Source organism: Delphinapterus leucas, chromosome 12 (genome assembly GCF_059928025.1).
Source record: "Delphinapterus leucas isolate spDelLeu-1000000601 "Yukka" chromosome 12, BTC_Dleu_Yukka2, whole genome shotgun sequence".
Taxonomy (NCBI): Eukaryota; Metazoa; Chordata; class Mammalia; order Artiodactyla; family Monodontidae; genus Delphinapterus; species Delphinapterus leucas.
This window is the reverse complement of record NC_143140.1, coordinates 21,262,141-21,277,064: the sequence shown is the minus strand read 5'-3', so window position 1 is coordinate 21,277,064 and position 14,924 is coordinate 21,262,141. Positions and strand designations below refer to the sequence as shown.

The 14,924-nt window shown below is 40.9% G+C and overlaps 1 long non-coding RNA gene across 1 annotated transcript in view; it reads left to right on the top strand.

Annotated features, from left to right (window-relative positions):
• Positions 1 to 14,924, top strand: part of LOC149747842 (uncharacterized) — a 37,136-nt gene that overhangs the window by 12,274 nt on the left and 9,938 nt on the right. Inside the window, exon 2 of the long non-coding RNA XR_016395132.1 lies at positions 11,616 to 11,715. This is a non-coding gene — a long non-coding RNA (uncharacterized LOC149747842). The remainder of the gene's footprint in view (positions 1 to 11,615; positions 11,716 to 14,924) is intronic.

Genomic DNA, 14,924 nt, shown 5'->3' with positions numbered 1-14,924 from the left:
GTCACTGTGGTTCGTAACATGACCTGAAATCGTGACGGTGTGTGTTCACTGTTCCTGGGTTTATCTTTCACTCATGGACTTACTGAACTATCCACCTAATATTCTTTTGCACCTACCCTGTGGCAGATGACGCCGGGCAATCTCTGGATACCTGGTGAAACGTAGGAAGTTATACAAAACTTAGGCTATCGCTAAGGTTTTCTTTTTTCCTTAGAAGTCTGTTAATTTTAAGTGTCATAATTCCTTGGACCATATTACATTTCATTTCTAGAGGTTGTTGACATTTACATGCCTACGTCTATTACACCCTGGAAAAGGAGAACAGCGGCCAGGTTAGTGCATCAGATGGCCCTGAGCCAGCCATGGACCTCTACAGGGAAATCTGAGTAGACGTTTCCATGCTGCTCACTGGGTGAGGGTAAATGCAACAGAGCTTCTGGTAGGTGCTTCCAGTACCAAGGGCTCCCGAGTGAAAGATGCTGCTCCGGATGAACATAAAGACGACCACAGGTATCATGAAGCGTCAGCTGGGAGCTGCTCTGAGAGGGCAAGCTGTGACACTCTGACCTCCTCCAAAACCTTAGGACACAAGGTCAAATCACCTAGACCTTCCATTATTATTATGTGACAGGGCTATTTTTTTCTTCTAATTCAATGTTTTTCTCAGATCAAGTGACAATTAATTATTGATTTGACAACTGTTCTAGTCAAAACAGACTGTTCGTGTGTTAGTTTTCTTGTCCCATTAGACATTCAAATTTGCTATCCCTTTCAATTATATCTGGGACCAAAAATATGTTTTCTAGAACTCAGTTTAGTTATTAAAGAGGGGAAAATATGCTATTACATAAGTGAGATAATTTCATTCTTTTACAAAGTTTGGGGTTTACTATTAAAGATTAAGAGTGCTACTGGAATCATACTTTGGAGTTTTAATGAGTGTGAGTTCTAACTGTTTTGTAGAAATACTTTATTTTTCCTTAAATACAGTTTAAGCTACAATAAGATAAACCTTTCACTTCTCAAGTTAGCAAAGATCTAAAGGTACAATAACACATTCCATTGCTGAGGGTTAGGGGGAGAGGCTCTCTTACATTAATGGTAGGACATGAATTGATGGTCTCTCTGGGTATAAATTTGTCAGAACACTTCAAAATTTAAAAAAATTTGTATTGCATTAGGTGGGGCTGAGGAAAGTAAGTCTCCATGCACAGGGGTAGGGGTGAGGGAGCTGGGGCCGCCTGAGCAAGTTGAGGAGGAGGCCCATAGAAGAGGGTGACCAGACCCTGGGTGTCAGGGTACAGCAGGGTGAGAAGGGCGTCCAAGTGCCCAACGGCCCACTGTAGGGCATCAGAGCCCAAGAGGGATGAGGAGAACATCTGCATGGTGTGGGGCAGCTTGGTACAGGGTTTCAGAGCCCAAGTAGGGTGAGGGGCCGTATTGTGGGGGAGGGGTGGCCCAGAAAAAGTCATTAAAACCCAGTGGAGATCCAGTGCAGAGTGTCAGCATCCTTATGGGTTGAGGAGGGAGTCAGTACCTGGGGGGTTGGGAGAGGGTAATGGCAGGGTATCAAATTAGTAAATATACTGAGTATAACATGAGGCAGGATTCTCACTGTTGGAGAATAGGGTTACAGACGTGGGAAGGGAGAAGACTAGAGTAAACCCTGTGGTGCTGGGTTATAATGGAGGATATTGGTGTGAACTCATGGTTTGTAAAGATAGTTATAGAAATAAGTATGGCATAAATATACGTCAGTGTGTGTGTGTGTGTGTGTGTGTGTGTGTGTGTACACATGGATTCCAGCTCTGTCCACTGGGGAGGCCTGGGAGCTGCAACACGTCAATAGCAATGAACACACCTGGTGCCTAGATATTGGTTTCTAAACACCAGTCTGTACTCAAAGGAACCAAAGATTCTTGAACAAATGGCTGATACCAGGGCTGGGGCAGAGAAAGTAAAAGCTGATCCCGAACACCTTGTTATGCAAAAAAAACAAGGAAGTGCTCAAATAATGATGGGGTTATGTATGAAATAGAAAGCCAGCTTAAATGGATTCCCACTGACCAAATCTGGATTATTTGAACATCAAAATAAGTATTGATACTAATGGATTGTAACCTATTGAATAAACTAGGAATCCATGAGTTCATAATGATATGAATGAATGAATGAATGCATTGAATTGAAAGTTTGATAGGGGAGTGGGATACATACAGGGTTTCAAAATACCTCCCACAAAATACTTATTTATTATAAGGGGAAAAAGAGTCACTTGCCTGGTCGACATCCCCTTAATCAAGCAAATAGGCACTAATACGCCAAACTGAAATCATGCACCATCTGATAGAATGAAAGAGAAAACTGCAGTGACGCCCCTGTGAAAGCTGAAAGGGCGCACACCTGAATCTAATCATAAGGAAACAGCAGACTAACCTCCACTGAGGGACATTCTGCTAAATAACTGAAATCTTCAAAAGCACCAAGGTTGTGAGGGTCAAGGAAAATCTGAGGAACTCTTCCAGAGTGAAGAAAACTAAAGAGAAAACTAAATGCAACATGTGATTCTGGACTTGATTCTTTTGCTATAAAGAACATTTGGGACAAGTGGTGAAATTTGAATGGAATCTAAGATGAATGGTGTATCGATGCTAACTTCCTGAATTTTGAAGTTTACGGCTGTACAAGAGAATGTCCTTGTTTGTAGGAAATACATAGTAAATTATTTGGGGAACTGGGGCATCCTGTCAGCAACTTACTTGTATATGGTTCAAGAAAAAAAAAATCCTTTGCACTGTTCCTGCAACTTTTCTGTGAATTTAAGATTGTTTCCAAGTAAAAAGCTAAAGAATGCATATAGGAATCCCAGTTTTGTAAATTACATATGTAGATTTTTGTCCTATAGATATATACTTTCACATGTGCAAAATGTGTGTATAATAATATTCATTGCAACAAAAGATAGTATATAATAAGAACCTCAGTAGATAGAACCTTGTTCTTATTACTGCCACTGTTCAACATTCCAGCCTCCTGTGAGATCACAGAGCCTGAGTGGGACGAGGAGGACATCCTCGTGGGGAGGGGACAGCTGGACCTGAGCAGAGTGTCAGTGTGGGGGATTGGGGCGGCCCAGAGCAAGGTGTCAAAACTGAGCACGGTTCTCAAAATCAAGTGTACAGAAACTGAGTTCCCTCTTCACCTGGCCTATTAGCTAAGTGGTACACTTGACTTAGAATGTACGTTTCAAAAGTTCATCTTGGAACTCATCGTGAAGAGAAGGCAGGAGATCTTGTATCAATGGTTCCTGGCTCTGGCCACACACTGGAAAGGGAGCTTTAAAAATATCCATCCCTGGGACTTCCCTGGTAGTCCAGTGGCTAAGACTCCATGCCCCCAATGCTGGGGGCCCAGGTTCGATCCCTGGTCAGAGAACTAGATCCCTGGTCAGGAGACCTATATCCCGCATGCTGCAACTAAGAGCTGGCACAGCCAAATAAATAAATTAAATAAATAAATTTTAAAAAATATCCATTCCTGGGTCCCGCACTCAGAGATTCTGATTTAATTGGTCTGAAGTGGAGTCCAGGCATCACTGTTTTTTGGAAGCTCCGGGTAGTCCTAATGTGCAGCCGTGGTTGAGAACCACCTTCTGTGAGTGGAATGTACACATCTAGCTCTGAGGACTCTCAAACTTGGCTCTTGGGGTGCTAAATCAGTGTTTCTCAACAGTGTTCATTCGAACTCCAACTTCGCGAATTTTCACCACGTCTGTGTGTCATCTACACTATTAAGTAGTTTTCTTCCAACTGACCCTGTTTTTCTTAATTTTATTGTAAAAATAATTTTTAAAAGAATAAATTACTTCTCTGTGTGGAAAATCAAGACTGCTTGCCATAAAGAGAAGGTAAGGGTAAAAAGAAATACTTAAATTCCCCTCAAATATTGTTACATTCTTAATATCTAATATAAATGAAACAAAGTAAGAATGATAAATTGAATCCATTTGTACAAAAAATGAGTATCTGCAATACAGTTTCCCCACGGGATTAAAATTATTTGAGCAGTCATTCATAAAAGGTAGCATTTGGTTGGATTTTATCTAGGTTAAAGTGCAAATGAGTTTCTAGGCCAGTGAGATGATTGGATTTTAAGTTTTACTGTTAGCAAGTTCACAGACAGCCTACCAACATGTCGTACAAAACTGAAAAGGACGGTAAAGGGTTATGTGAGCATTGATTTCTAAACCAAATGTTTTAAGAAGCTTTCGTTCAATGAAATACTGCTTTAGGAAGCAATTGTAAATGAGTTCCAGGTGCCACTAACGGACTAGGGGTCAGAATCACTCAACCTTCTTTGTTGCCCTCCCACCGCGACCCCCAAGTCCCAGCCACCTCCACTTAAAATCAGCAGGGCAGGCCCCCAGTCTGGGAAATCCTCACCAGTTATCTGCTAACCGGTTTTTACATGAGAGTGCACGTCTCAAACACACCTTTCTTTCCTCTTCCTCCTTGGCTTTGAAGGAAATACTATCTCCTGAAATTCAAGGCATTCCCTGAACCCAATTTCTAAGGAGACAGCTGTGCCCAAATGGTATTTTTCAATAGGGTGGCCTTTCTTCTCCTGTTTCTATTGCTTTTTTCTTTCCTTTGATCTGCGTCCCAACCCTGACTCTGTCCCTGGGGGCCGAGGGTCTCTCTCTGTCTCTCTGTCTCCCTCTCTCTCTAATCAAGGTGACTCTCACCTTTCGGGCACACAGGGGACCTGAGGAACCCGCTGGCCCAGGACAAGCTGCAGTGCATTGTGGGATACACGCTGAACTAGGAGCCAGAAAACTGGGTTCAGACCTCAGCATTTATGGGAGTAGAGAGGAATCCCTTAACCACTCCGATTCTTAGTATTCGCAGGCCAAAGTGGTGTTAACTGAAGACTATTTTCTCTGGCCCACTTTCAAGGCTTTGGGAAGGAGAAAAATGAAATGTATGAAAGCCCTTTGGAAACTGTAAAGTATCATGAAAATGTTAAAAATTACTACTATGAGGAGGTAGAAAATATGTACACACTACAAAGGTTTGTGTCGTTCATACAGGGACATGTTTGTAGTTTAAGACAAGGTTTCTCAACCTCAGGCATGTTGACATTTTGGGCTGGTAATTATTCATCATGCAGGACTGTCCCGTGCATGGTAGGATGTTTAGCAGCATCTCTGGCCTCTACTCGCTGGATGCCAGTAGCACCTATACTGCCCACCCCACTTCCCCAGTTGTGACAACCAAAGATGTTTCCATTCATTTCCAAATATCCCCCACGTGGGGTAGGGGGATGCAAAATCACCCCCCAGTTGAGGATTACTACTGTCAAAGTCAGAAGGCCTCCTTTGGGGAAGGTAATTGTTTCTAACAAATTATCCTGAAACAAGCAGAAATGTGCATAAATTATTGGGGTTTTCCCTCTTAAACAGATTTATGATTTGCAAAAATTGAAAATGACCATCATGTCCAACAATAACGAGTTAAAATATAATCTGGCACAGCCAGATGACAGTTCTGCACAGAAGCTCCACTGCAGAGGCACGTTCACCGTCAGAATATTCTGCACTGCCTGCCCGTATTTCCCTCTCTGACAGTCGGAGCTGGGGGATGGGGGCATTCGGGCCGCCAATGATGGAACGGGAGGGAGTGCGTTCTCCCTCCTCCATCTCCCTCATCCCCTTTGGCAGAAACCATGGAAGTCACGTGTAGAAGTGACAGTGCACGGGATGGAAGCGTTACCAAACCAAACTTGGGTCCGCTCTCCCAGTGCACAGCAAAGCCAATCTACTGACATGGGGTATGGTGAAGGGAAGTACAGAGCTTATCAGAGGCACCAAGAAAGGAGTACAGGCAGCTCATGCTCAAAAGACCCTTTCAGGGAAGAGTGTTTAAAGGCAAAAGTAGGGGTGAGGGTTGTAGGATGCTTGATCAGATTTGGACATTCTTCTGATTGGTTGGTGGTGAGGTAACAGGGTGATGTTTTGGGAATCTCAACCATCAACCTTCTGATTCTAACTGTTCTGGGGTCTATGTACTTGTGGTCAGCATGCAGTTAACTTCTTCCACCTGGCAGGGGTTTTGGGATCTGCAAAACAACTCAGGGATATGCCTCAGGATATTATCTATGGCTCTTGAGAAGGAGCTAAAGGTCCTTGACTTTGTTTTATGGTTAAACTATTATTATTATACCTTGCTTGACTGTTTTCTTTCGTTTCTGTATTTTTTTTACTTCTCTGATTAAATTTTTCTTTTTGGAACTCAGGGAAGGCCTAGGAGGCTAAAGCTTTTCTATAAACAAGAGGCACAGGACACGGGCTGGGGAGAGGGGGTCTGTCACCTGGAAGGTCCCAGAGGGTCCTGCTTGGTTTCATAAGCATCCTGGGTCCCTGAGTCACTGCTTGGAGGGTAGCTGCTCTGGAGAGCCACTGGGCCCACAGTGGCTTTTTTATCAAGAAACAAATTTTGAGCCACTAAGATGACAGGGTTGTTTATCCCTCTTGAATGGCCTCCCCCAAGTACAAATATTCATCCTTATAAATGACTGGAAAGCTAGAAAGCAGAATGTAGACAGTAGCTACATTTCAGTGGTGGGGTCATCAGTGATTTATTCACTCATTCATTTCACCAAAGGTTTCCTGAGTCCACGTGCACCAGTGCTGTTACAGGTGCAGCAGTTCAGTGACAAGCATGGTGCTGTCTCCGCCTTAGGGAGCTCACAGTCCTTTCATGTGACAGAAGAAAGGGCAGGTAAGACAGTCTTCAAACGAAGCTGAAAACATTTGTAAAAAGAAGGTTCTAAACTCCTAAAGGAGAATATCCTACACCCATAACGTGACGAGACAGAAATAACCGGGCACACCCTCCATGTATCTTTGATGGAGCATATTTTGTACAACTTAGCACAAACTAAGATTAAAAACACAGAGCCCCAGGACGTTCTGTCACGCTTGAGCAGACTCAGTTGTGAACACGGTTTGTTGAAGGAGGTTTCATTAGATTGTATAAAAGTGACACCTCTGTTTAGGACTAGATGTTTGTAATCTTTCTGCTCTATTTGCTGCATGAACATTCATTATTTTAGATCAAAGAAAACAGAGGAAACCACTCACACTTCCCCAGTGTCTCTCTCATTAAAATTAATTATTTTCCCAGTTTGGCACTCTTTGTTCACAATCCTGTCCAGGGAGAGAAACAGGTCTTAGGAAACCCAATTATGTCTGAGGCCGTTTCAGAATCAGATAAAAGGGATGGGGGCTGGGGCTTAAGGAAGGCCTGGCAGGGAATAACGTCACATTTCCAACGAGCTGCCATATTAAGAATTCTCCTCCTTGGGATTAATTTTGAAAACACTTTGCCTTAAATACTGGCATTCTCCAGTTCTAATTTCTAAACCTGAAAAGAATGAATTTCATTCAGAAAGGAATAAAACAGCTTTCTGTATTGCTTTAGAGCACATGAATTTAATTACTACATCAGCCAATAAAGGGATCACAATGCATTCTGTGAAGTATTTTGGTAATATTGTGCACCTATGGGTTTCACTTGTTTTATTTAATGAACCCATAACATACATATAAATGATTCCTTCAAACACAGGGATGTGATTCTCAGCTCCCTGAAGAATGAATATATTGATTATTGTCAATGCATAAACCATACCCAATTAAATGTTTCAGCAGAAACAATCTCATGGAAATGAGGTCCTAACAGCACAACTTAATGTAGTGTATTTTAATTCTCATTTGTTAATAGAACATAAGAGCTCTGTGTTCCCCAAACAAAAATAATGTGTTTTAAGATTTCAAAGGAATGGTAAAAATGAAAAATTACTACTCTTACTTGTAGACTCATCTTGACAGGACAGGAGAGTGTCAACATTGAATGAATATCTGAGGAGTCCAAGGAAGGCTCTGGAGAGCAGCATTCCACATGCCACTGTGGTCTTCCATGCATGCTAGTTAGCTATGAGCTACTGGTCTATACCTAGAAAACAATGACAACCCCCTTCACTAGGATGTGCAGCTGGGGCAGGTTTGCTGTGATGAATACCCTGGAAGAGGCTTATGTAGAATCTTCCCCAGAGAAAGAAAGAATGGATGAGTCTGAGACTGGGTCTTAAAGGATCTTACAGTGTTCAGGTGGCTGGGGAAGACCTCAGGAAAATGGGGGCTGACAGTGAGAAGGGGGGACTCCCTAGTGTTGTTGAAAGCATAAGCAGTCTGCTGTGGACTGAATGCTTGCTTGTGTCCCCCTAAATTCATATGTTGGGCCCTAATCCCCAACATGATGGTGTACGAAGGCGGGGCCTTTAGGAGGTGATTAGGTCATGAGGGTGAAGCCCACATGAATGAGATTAGTGCCCTTAGAGAAGGGATCCCAGAGAGCCCCTTCAGTCTTCCATCATGTGAAGACATGGCAAAAAGACTATGAACCAGGGAGAAGGTTCTCACCAGACACTGAATCTGCCAGCACAGTGGACTGCCCAGAGTCCAAAACTGTGAGAAATAAATGTGTGTTGTTTAAGCCACCAAGTCTATGGTGTTTTTGTTATAGCAGCCTGAGCTGACTAAGACACAGTGCAAAGGTACAGTACAAATATTAGCAAGGAAATTTGGTTTTCTTACTTTTCATTACAAGTATTGGCTTATTTTTGCTGTAAAATATTATATCTCCACTGTAGAAAATGTAAGTCATATGAATTAGCCAGAATAAAAAATAATTTAGATCATGTATATTCCCATTGTTTCAAAGAAATAATCATTGTCAGTATTTTGGAGTCTGTCATTCCAGACTTTTTCCTGTGTATATATTTAACATTTTCAAGGATTTTTTTAAATTTGATTTTTAATTCAGTCATATTCCAATAACATCTTTCTATATTACTATGTATGCACCCACATAAGTTTAATTGCTGCATCCTACTGTTTTGTTATGAAGCTATAACCTAATTTATTTAATTTATTTAAACAAGACTACTGACATTTGGTTGTTCCCATTTTTATTCTATTATATGACATTCCATAAAGAACTTTCCTGCATTCCTTTCTTTGTGCATTTGTTCAATTATTTCCTTAGATAGTGAGAATTAGAACTGATGTGTCAACGAAATGTACATTGTTTTTACACTTTTGACCCATACTGCCAAACTGTCTCCTGGGGTGAGCAGCCTCCAAGATGGGCCCCAATAATCTTCACTTCTGCTTCTTATGTCCTCAAATGTGTGGACTTGAATGTGGCCTAGACTGACATCTCTGACTAACAACCAGAAAGAATGGATTACCAGCAGGGAGGTGGACACTCCCCCATGGAGCCTTGAGATGACTCCGCCCCCAGCCAACCCTGTGATTGCAGCCTTGGGAGAGTCCCTCAAAATACAATCCTAATTGAGAGTCTCATCAGTGGTGGACATGAGTGTACATTTCTCACATGCTCCTCAACACTGGTTTTTAGTCTTTGCTGGACTGTTTGTATTTCTTTCATTACTACCAAAGCTTAATATTTAAATATATATGTATTGTTGATTTGTATTTCTTTTTATTGAATTCTCTATTCATGTCATTTGCCCATTTTTCTATGAAAAGTTTGTCCTTTTTCTTGAAGATATGAAGAGTACTTTATGTATTGGGGATAGTGCAAATTTCTGTTCCACCCCTCTGCCCACAGACGCATATGGACACACACACAGACACACACACACACACGTTTTGTACTTAAAATCTATTTGAATTCGATATTGTTGTTACAAAAATCTTTTGCAGTTTTATACAGATTTTTGCATAGATTTCGTTCTTTCTGTCTTTGATATTGTACTTTATATTTTCTTCCAGTAATCTTATAATTTCAATATTTGTAAAAAATCTTAAATCTTTCTAGAATTTAATTTGGTGTAAAATGTAATATTTTTATATTTTATAAATATAATGTAAAATTTTAGGCTTTCCCCACCATAATTAATCAGTTGACCTAATACCATTTAATCATTGTTTTCTCAATTATTTTAAATACTGAGAAAGTATAATCTGCTTTAATATCATATAGGTCAAATCCGCTATTAGCATTTTCTATAAAATTTTTCTTAGATATTTTACCTATTTATTCTTATTAACTTTTAAATTATAGTTAATTAGAATTAACATCTTTATAAGGTAACTATCCCCATCCAGGAATATAGCATATCTTCATTTATTCGGTCTTTCTTTGTGTACGTCAGCTAAATTTTAGCGTTTTCTTTAAAATAATCCTGCACATTTTATTCTACAATTATTCCTGAGAATTTTGTTCTGTTTTTATTTTGTTATTATTATTATTGTGGTTGTGGTGTTGGTGGTTTTGTTGATGGAGTTTAAGCTCCATGAGGGGAGGATATAGTTGGTTGTGCTCATCATTACATTCTCAGCACCGAACACAGCCTCTGACTCACAGAAAGCACTTGATTTCTACTTCTTGAATAAATGAATGAATTAATAAACAAATAAGTATAAATTGACCAGTTTTTCATTATATTTTCTTACATGTTATTGATAAACACATAGGAAGGCAAAAGGTATGGAAGTTTTACACATAAAAATACACAAATGTTGGGGGCTTCCCTGGTGGCGCAGTGGTTGAGAGTCTGCCTGCCGATGCAGGGGACACAGGTTCGTGCCCCGGTCCGGGAGGATCCCACATGCCGCAGAGCGGCTGGGCCCGTGGGCCATGGCCGCTGGGCCTGCACGTCCGGAGCCTGTGCTCCGCAGCGGGAGAGGCCACAACAGTGAGAGGCCCCCATAACGCAAAAAAAAAAAAAAAAAAATACACAAATGCTATTCACATCTAGAATACCATTAAAAATCTGCAACATGAGAAAAAAGATACTTAAAAAAGGGGGAAAAAATACAATCCCTTCTATACAAACAGCTCTTTCAAATGGGAATGATAACACCAGAAAAAGTGGGCAAAAGACATCAGCAGGTAATTCATAAAAGAAGAAAGGCAAATGGCCAATATCTGAATATTTGAAGAGAAAAAAACATGCAAGTGAAAACAATACGAGCTATTACTTGTAAAGTCATGTTGGAAAAATTTTTAAGTTTGATAATAAAATTCAGTTTTGTGATGAGCAGAGAAGCAGATTCTTGCATTCCTGGCAGACAGGGTTTTAAACTGGGACAACCCCTATGGAGGGCAAATGTATGTCAAATTTTAAAATGAGATTATTAGTAGATGTCGTAATTTAATCCTAATTTTATATTTATCTTAATTTACATCTTTAATTTCATCAAAATAATTACACAGGAGGGTACATTTAGAAGAAATTAATGAAACTAACCATCAGGGAACCAGCTGCTTGGATAAATCATCTTGTGTATTCACAACAATCCATGTCATTGTGAAGTTTTTCTTTTATCGTCTTTTCCTTTCTCCTCTTCCTTCCCTTTTCTTTTTTCTTTCGGGCACAAATAAAAAATAGTGTTAAATAAGAAGACTAATAAATAGTGACTGAGAACAGTGAAGGTTTAGTTACTGTTTACATGCCCAGAAGTTTGTTTCTTTAACCATGATACCGTCATTAATAATTTATATTTATGTCTCCTCTTTCTGTAGGATATTGAGTCTGCAGTCCTGCTTCTAACCATGACTCATGCACATATACAGTTTCTCCATTCAGAATGTCAGCTGGAACTCAAGCCAGGGCATTGCCTCGGTGAGCGTGTCCAGTCTCACCCAGAGCAGACAGGAGGAAGTAAACCTCCTGTGTTCCAAAACATATGTGAAACCTGTACACATTTATGATGATTTTCTGCCTTCGAAACTCCACCAGCTGATTTTCTTCTTCCACTGTGTTTTCCTGACACCTGGGGCTAGACACCCTGGAACTCCCAGACGCAGGAACACCCCCTCTACTCCATCATGGCTCTTCTGATTTGAACAGGTCCCAGAACAGATGCTGAACAGATGCCAGGGATTTTTTTCTCTTCTTAATCGGAGAGACAGATCTTAATCGTTGATTCCACGTTTCCTCCTCTTCCTCTACAGTAGGGTTTCTCCATCTCAGGAACTACTGACATTTGGAGCCAGATCATTTTTGGTGGTGGGAGGGCTGTCCTGAGCATTGTAGGATGTACGATGTAGTGGGCTTTACCCACTAGATGTCAGTAGCATTCCCCACCCCTGCCAACTGTGACAATGAAAAATGTCTCCAGACATTGCCAAATGGCCTCTGGGGGCAAAAGCTTCCCTAGCTAAGAACCATGACTGTACACCCAAAGTGACATGCTAAACACATTTATATGCAAAGCATATGCTAGGTTTTTGGTTTTTTGGGGTTTTTTTTGCTAGGCATTCTTAAAACAAGTAGAATGAAGGAAGGAAAGGGGAGGAAGAAGACAGGAAGAAAGGAAGCAGAGAGGAAGAAAGAAAGAAGGAAGTTAAGGAAGGAGGGAGGGAGGAAGGACGGGAGGAAAGAAAGAAAAAGATCGACCTAGGCCAATATCTCAAGGCACTCACATTTCAAACGAGACACTACACAGACATAAAAATACACAAAATGCTTGATATTATGAAGCCTAATCCAGCCTCTGTATCCTGACACCGAATTAAATCTCAGAAACAGAGTTTTGGGTGAAGTAGAAAAGAATAGCTTTATTGCTTTGCCAGGCAAAGGTGGCCACAGTGGGCGGATGCCCTCAACACTGTGTGTCCTGACCTGGAGGGGGTAGTGAGGAGTTTTATAGTACTGGTTCACAGGGGGCGTGGTCAGCTCGTGGACATTCTTCTGATTGGTGGGTGGTGAGGTAAGTGGGAGTCAGCATAGTCAACCTTCAGGTTCCAACCGGTCTGGGGTCTACGTGCTAGTGGGCAGCTTACTGTTAATTTCTCCCACCTGCTGGGGGTTTCAGTATCTGCAAAACAGCTCAAAGATGTTGTGTGTATCCCTTGAAGGGGAACCAGGACCCTGCCCCAAGGCTGCACTATTGTTTCTCTTGACTGTTTGTTTCTCCCTGGTCTGGAATCCTTTCCCTAATTAGCAACTGCTTGAACCTGTCCATTGTAACTCAGGAAAGGTCATGGAGGCTGAATGAAGCCTATTTCCTGTAATCAAGAAATGGGAGACACAGAAAGGCTTTTGTGCCCAGGAGCCCCACAGGGACCTGCTCGATATCAATTATGGAATTGTATTTCATATTCAAAAGAAAACTAAGGTCAACTGTCAACTCTTCTCTATCCAAAAGAAAGATAACTCTTAAATTAATACCTTTCACATGAACCCAAGTAGAGAGACCGAGATCATTTCCAGATTTTATTTGCCTTGCAAATTAGTTTAAAATGCAGGACCGGAAGCTGAGGTGACCAGGTGTCCAATTCTAGTAATCCCACCAACGGTGAAGTTTTAACTGTTGTTTCCTCTGAAATATCACTCATCTCCCAGGACTCTGGTTTTTGGAGCATTTTCAAACGCATCAGATACCATCCAAATGGTGGGGACTGTGTAACTGTCCATCCTGAGTACATGCAGGATTTTCTTCTCAAGGAAATGATGGCCTCATTTCCTTACTTTTTTCTTTCTATCAGCTTAGCATATATATTTAGAAGGCTCTAATTTTATTCAAGACCATACAAAAAAGTAAGGCACTTTTTATGGTATTTATAGGAGCCAGAGAGCAAAGTCTCTGAGATACAACAGGACGGTGTGGTGGGCTGTGATCCTGGTGCATGATTAAATTGTGCCACCAACTCCACTTGGTTTGACTCAGTCCATAGGCACTGAGAGGCCTTTGGCTTTCCTTAGAGAAAAATAGAGTTGAGGCACTCTCTGATGAAAGGGGCTGGCTTCATGGGTGTGCAACTTGGCCTTGGCTGATGTAATGCTCTGTGGTCACCATCTTGAAATGCTTGCTTTTTTAACAGGAAGCCCTGTATTTTCCGTTTTATTTTTTCAAATTTAAGTATAGTTGATTTACAATGTTGTGTTAGTTTCAGGTGTACAGCACAGTTTTATATATATATATATATATTCTTTTTCAGATTCTTTTCCCTTATAGGTTATTATAAAATATTGAGTATAGTTCCCTGTGCTGTCTTTACTGGTTATTGATTAATATATATAGTGGTATATAAATGTTAATCCCAAATTCCTAATTTATCCCTCCACCTTTTCCCCTTTGGTAACCATAAGTTTGTTTTCTATGCCTGTGGATCTAAATAAGTTCATTTATATCATTTTTTTAAGATTCCACATATAAGCGATGCCATATGATATTTGTCTTTGTCTGACTTACTTCACTTAGTATAATAATCTCTGGGTCCATCCATGTTGCTGGAAATGGCATTATTTCATTCTTCTTTATGGCTGAGGAATATTCCATTATATATATGTATGTGTGTATGTGTATATATATATATATATATATATATATAAACACATACCACATCCTTAGGTTGTTTCCATGTCTTGGCTATTGGAAATAGCACTGAAATGAACATTGGGATGCATGTATCTTTTCTTTTCTTTTTTTAAATAAATTTATTTATTTTTGGCTGCGTTGGGTCTCTGTTGCTGCGCGCAGGCTGTCTCTAGGTGTGGTGAGCAGGGGCTATTCTTCGTTGCGGTGCACGGGCCTCTCATTGCAGTGGCTTCTCTTGTTGCGGAGCACGGGCTCCAGGTGCATGGGCTTCAGTAGTTGTGGCGCACAGACCCAGCCGCTCCGAGGCATGTGAGAACTTCCCGAACCAGGGCTTGAACCTGTGTCCCCCGCACTGGCAAGTGGCCTCTTAACCACTGCACCACCAGGGAAGCCCTGTATCTTTTAGAATTATGGTTTTGTCTGGATATATGCCCAGTAGTGGGATCGCTGGATCATGGTAGCTCTATTTTTAGTTTTTTTAGGGAACCTCCATACGGTTCTCCATAGT